This window comes from Sorex araneus, chromosome 4 (assembly GCF_027595985.1).
Source record: "Sorex araneus isolate mSorAra2 chromosome 4, mSorAra2.pri, whole genome shotgun sequence".
Lineage (NCBI taxonomy): Eukaryota > Metazoa > Chordata > Mammalia > Eulipotyphla > Soricidae > Sorex > Sorex araneus.
In genome coordinates this window covers 145,758,003-145,764,205 of record NC_073305.1, presented here as the reverse complement: position 1 = coordinate 145,764,205, position 6,203 = coordinate 145,758,003, and the positions used below count along the sequence as shown (strand labels likewise).

The 6,203-nt window shown below is 34.7% G+C and overlaps 1 non-coding gene across 1 annotated transcript; it reads left to right on the top strand.

Moving 5' to 3' along the window:
* The first annotated feature begins 2,944 nt into the window (after positions 1–2,944).
* LOC129404505 (U6 spliceosomal RNA) lies at positions 2,945–3,051 on the top strand. The gene has a single exon (XR_008629903.1). It is a non-coding gene; the product is annotated as a U6 spliceosomal RNA (small nuclear RNA).
* The last annotated feature ends 3,152 nt before the right edge of the window (positions 3,052–6,203 follow it).

Genomic DNA, 6,203 nt, shown 5'->3' with positions numbered 1-6,203 from the left:
CAAATTGATGAGCAATGGGATGATAGTGCCAGTGACATTGATATATACATATTACTGTATAAATGGATTTTAAAATCACAGGGAAAAAACCCTCATCAATACAGTCTGATTTATACAGGAAATGTGGAAATGCATGCATCTGTCTAATTGCAAATGCATGTTAAGACACAAAATTGGTGAGGATATTGATAAGCCAGCACAGTTTATATCAGTCAGCATTATTGTTGACAGAGTTTACTCTAATGTGGAGAACCAGCACTAGATTGGTGAGTTCTCAGAAGAGGATGAAGTATTGAAACGTCTGTGACCTAGTAATCTATACTATCTTTAGTTAGGTTAACCAGTTCCTTTTTCCTCTACTTTCAGAAAGAACTCCAAAATGGAATTACAACCCAGACATAAAAAATTGTGATATGGATTTTTAGCCTATATAGGACTGGGAATTGTCATATATATGAAAGGTAGCATACAGCTTTCTCTCTAGGCTGTTTCCCATCAATCTTTACATCAGAAGCACTATTGCTATGTTGGTTTACCATTTCTTCACCACCATCACACTTTCTATCCCCTCACATACATAGAAATAAAGAATTCCACTAAGAAGCCAGAACCACCATATGTGGTAAAGTAAAAGCAGCTAACTCGGATGCTCATGCAGAAAAATTATGCAGGCAACAATAGTAAAAATATTATTCTGTGTTTGGTTTTGGCCATACCTTGTGGTCTCAGAGGTTACTGCTTGTTCTGCACTCAGGAATTATTACTGGTGGTGCTCAGGGGATCATACAGGATGCCAGGGATGAAACCTGGGTTTGCTAAATGCAAGGCAAATAACCCTATCAACTGTATAATTGCTCCAGCACTGTAGGATAACATAGCCTTTGATAGTTAAGGTTTATTGGGTAACTCCCATCACAGTGCTCCCATTCCTCTGTGTTTATTTGTAGCTTCTTTCTTAGTGTTCTGTTGACTTGTAAATATTGTTTTTCTCTTCTCCTTGAGTCCTTTGCACAGTTTATTTAGAACAATGTCCCTTTTTTGTACGGACACAGGAGGACTTAGCAAATGCTATGCTTTTGTAACCTGGGAGTCATTTGACTCTACTTGATATTTTCCTTCTGGGCATCTGTTCTCTCGACCTAAGCCTCAGTTGTCCTTACTTCCTAGAACCCCCAAAAGTAGGGTCCCGATGAGGGACAAGAGGGACCCAGGGCAAGCGGTAAGTTGTGTGCTACCCTGGCATCGAGATGGGCCTGGCCAAAGTGCCTAATTCTTAACTATAAATTAAGAGCTTGGTCATGGACAAATGCTGTCATGATCCAAACAGTGATAACTAGATTTGGACCCTGCTAGGGTTAGGAGTGATTAATCTGGCCTGAGTGCTGTAGTCTGAGTCTGGCAAGATGTTGCCAGGAGAGCTGCCTTGCAAGCTTCAATGTATCTCTTGCTATGTGCATACAAAAATAACTAGTATTAAAGATGTTAATGAGTGTTTGGTCTAAGGAAAGGAGAAAAACACCGTAAGAGTCAAGAAGGGCTTTGGAATGCCCTTAGGTAGTATTCCTTTGAACCTGATAGCCCTCAGGAAGGGCTTTCTTATGTTGATTTTGCTACCTGTCTGTATGTAGCCTATGGGCAAGGGCAGAGAAAGAAAAAGGGAGGAGAGAGATGAGAGAGGTGGAGAATCCAGAGCTGTGGTAGATCTAGAGACAGGACAGAGCTAGGAGTGTAGGAGACGAGAAAGATGGAAGATTGAATAAATGGTAACTAACCAGCAACCAGCTTGGTCCTCATTCTTCCTTCGTCTGTCTTTGGCCAACGGCCGTCCCGATCCAGTCCATACACAGCGGTTCCAGAGCATCGAACAGGAGTGCTGAGACAGAGCAGCCCGGAGAGTCCACGAGTACACACACCCTTCGGAGTGCATTAGTTTTTTACACAGCACCACCCCAAAATACTAAATTCTGAAAATACTGAAATGGAAAATAGTCATCAAAACAAAAATTAAGAATTCTAACTAAATCAAGATAAGCAAGTCTAAGATATTTTTAGAAAATAGTCAAAGAACACAAGGAATCTTCACCAAAGAATATATATACCAAAATATTCAAAATATTGCTGAAAAAGAGGCTAGGCAATTTCAGCATATTAAATAAAATTGATTTAACATGGAAAACATGACAAATATACATAATCTTGAGAAATATAAATAATAGATAAAAATCATGAAAATGACTCAAATTAAATAGAAAAATATAATTTTAGGAAAGTGAAGCAATCTATTACAAATCCTGGACTCTATTAGAGGGGTAGATAATAGGGTAATGAAAATATGAAAATTCAAGGAGGTGAAGATAGAAAGAGGCAATTTTCAAGGATATAATGCTTGAGAACTTTAAAACATCAACATATTCATCTAGCTATAGTTGACCATAAAGATGAAGAACAACTCAAACTTCCGAATCCTATATGAACTACACTATGACAAGCTGTTCTTATATTAATAAAATGATAAATGTATATGTACATATAGAGAGAGGGGTTGATACTAGAGAAAGGTAAAAGTAACACATGAAGGCATATCTATTAAACTTTCCTCAGACTTCTTAGAAGAAATCAAATAGGCTAGAAGGTAAAATAGTGATTACTAAAATATGTAACTACAGGACAATACAACAGTATTGTACCATTTTATTTTTTAATTTAATTTAATTTTATTTTATTTTTGCTTTTTGGGTCACACCTGGCTATGCACAGGGGTTATTCCTGGCTCTGCACTCAGGAATCACTCCTGGTGGTGCTCAGGGGACCATATGGGATGCTGGGAATCAAACCCAGGTAGGCTGCGTGCAAGGCAAACGCCCTACCCGCTGTGCTATTGCTCCAGCCCCCTATTGTACCATTTTAAAATGATCATTAAATTGTTATAAAGAAATAAATATTTGTGCTCGCTTCAGCAGCACATATACTAAAATTGGAACGATACAGAGAAGATTAGCATGGCCCCTGCGCAAGGATGACACGCAAATTCGTGAAGCGTTCCATATTTTTATAACGGTTAGAATAGCTTGCCCAGCTTCTAACCTTTGGCTTTCCCACGAATGTTTACCGCATACTATATAAATCAATGGGCTTTGCAATAAAGTCGCTGTATGCTTCTTACAGTCCTCCCTAAAATAAATAAATAAATAAATAAATATTTTTGTAGACAAGCAAATTTAATGGACTTTAACATAAATGTCTCTACAAGAAATATTGAAACAATAAAAAAAAAACTTTTAAAAAAGATGTGATTTGTATAGCTGAATGATGAAGAACCGATACCAGTACACACACACACACACACACACACACACACACACACACACTAAATGTTTTAGAGATAATTTGATACAAAGCTCATAGGAACCACAAAACAAAAATATGGCTAGAGAGACACTTTTAAGGAAAAAAATGAAGAATTGTAATTAGAGGGAAAAGCATTCTCATGAAAAAAAAATAGGGATATTGGACACAAATACAGAAATCAAAAGTTAATGTGGTAGTAAAATTATATATCAATATATCAACATACCCCATATATCAATATAAAACCATCTATCAATAATAATCCTAAAAAATCTGAATTTACCAACCAAATGATACAAAGTGACTGACTATATCAAAAAGGCAGAAATCCTATGCGCTATGCTTGTGAGATTCTTACTTCAGATGAAAAGACAAAGTAAAAGGCTGAAGGTAAGTGCTAATAAAACAGAGAAAGGGAAAAAATTGTTATCTTTTAATCTGATAAAATAAACCTTTAACTGAAATGGTAATAAGTGAAGACAAATATGGATACTGTATATGTAGCATGTTATCAATTTGTCACAAAGATTTAATTATCATAAACATAAAAACACATAAATAAAAGACAACTAAAAAACCTCAAGGAATACATGGAAAGAATTCAATAATTTCTTGCTCTTCAAGCCCATGTTATCCCTTGAACACATATTTTGCTTGATTATTTATGCTCCAAATAAGCCTGGGTTCTCTTTCAAAACATATAACTTCTCACTTTCTCTACTTTTGAAAAATTTCAAAGTAAGTTTCAATAAAAACTATGTTTCTTCAAAAAAAAACACACACACACAATAATTGGGGGAATCTTAACGTACTGTTTAAATCACGACAGATTACTTAAAATTTAACAATAAAAAATGACAAAAATATAGAAACCTTAGGGGCTGTATTGAAAGTACATTGAGAAGGGTGCTTGCCTATGTGTAGCCAACCTGGGTTCAAACCCTATGTGTTACCTGGAACCATGAGGACTGACCCTTGAGTGTAGAGCTAGGAACAAGCACTTAGCACTGCTGGGTATTTCCCTAAAACAAACAAAAAATTCTGGTTTAATGGATAATTCAAAAATTTCTACTCCAAATGGATATACTTAATCTAAGTATGTATAAAATACTCTCAAAGGTAATTCATATATTATGGAACTATAGAAGTCTTAAATATGAAAAGATTACTATCATGTCAAGAAATTAATTTTAAATTATAATGGTATTATGCTAAAAATATCAAGAATAGAAAAAGAAAAGTTTCAAACAGCTAGTCTATCCAGAAAGAAAATCAGAGAAGAAATCAAAAGATTTCTGGATACAATTAAGAATGAGGATGTGAGCTGAAAGAACTTCTGAGACAGAGCAAAAGCAGTGTTAAGAGGAAAGTTCATAGCTATGCAAGCATTCATCAGGGAGGAAGAAAGGGCCCACTGAGATAATCGAATAGCACAACTTAAGATACTGGAAGAGGGTCAACAAAAGGAGGCCAGAACAGCAAGAAGAAGGAAATTAAAAAACTTAGAGCAGGAATTTATGAGTTAGTATAAGATAAAAGCCAATCCAAAAGATTAATAAAACCAAGAACTGGTTCTTTGATAAAATAAAGATTAATAAACCACTATTATAACTCACAAGAAATGGAGATTTAAAAAATCCAATAAATGAAATTTAGAGAAGTATTACAACAAATATTGCAACAAATAGAAATGCAAAGGATTATGATAGATTAGTTTGAAAGTCTTTATAGCATGAGTGAGAGAGCCTAGAAGAAATGGGTACATTCTTATATTCCTATTAGGCTGACCCAAGATGATATAGAATACCTGGAAAGATCTAATACTAACAAGAAAATAAAAATGTTTGAGTTCATTCAGATCATTAAAGAACAATTAAAGCCAATACTTTTCAGGAAATTGAACAGACACTCTTAATTCCTATAAATCAAAGCATTACTCTGATAATAAAAGCAGATAGAGACAGCACAAATAAAGGAGAATTATAGCCCTATATTATTGATAAACATAGACGCAAAGATCCTCAACAAAATACTAGCAAATTGAATCAAAGAAATCATCAAAAATATCATATGCCATGACCAAGTAGGATTAATTCCTGACATGCAAGGATGGTTGAACATAAGTGAATTGATCAATGGAATATACCATGTAAATAAAAGGGAAAAAATCAGATTATCATATTAATAAATGCAGGAAAAGCATTTGGTAAGATCAAATATCTACTTATAACCAAAACTCTTAACAAAATTGAAACTAATGAAAATTTTCTCAACATAGTCAAAGCTATTTACTACAAGTCAGCAGTAAAACTTATATTCAATGGAGAAATAAAACCAGTAGCCTTCTAATGATCATGTATAAAACAAGTTTTCCCATTCTCACCACTTCTATTCAATATGGTAGCACTGTAGTACTGTCATCCCATTGTTCATCGATCAGCTTGAGCGGACACCAGTAACGTCTCCATTGTGAGACTTGTTACTATTTTTGGCATATTGAATAAGCCACGGGTAGCTTGCCAGGCTCTGCTGTGTGATTCAATATGGTATTGGAAGTACCATAATATTTATAAGGCAAGAAGGATATATAGGACATACAGATAGAAAAGGAAGAAGTTAAGCTCTAACCATTTGCATATATCGTGATATTATATGTAGAAAATGCCAAAGACTCCAGAAAAGAACTCCTAGAACCAACAGATTTGCATAATAATGTGGCTCCCTACAAAATGACAGACAAAATTCCATGGCATTCTTATATGCAAATAAAAAAATAGAGAAGAGAAAACTTTTTAAAAAATTTCCCATTCCCATTTCACATTTGTTTCTCAGGAAATCAGTAATAAGGAATTAAC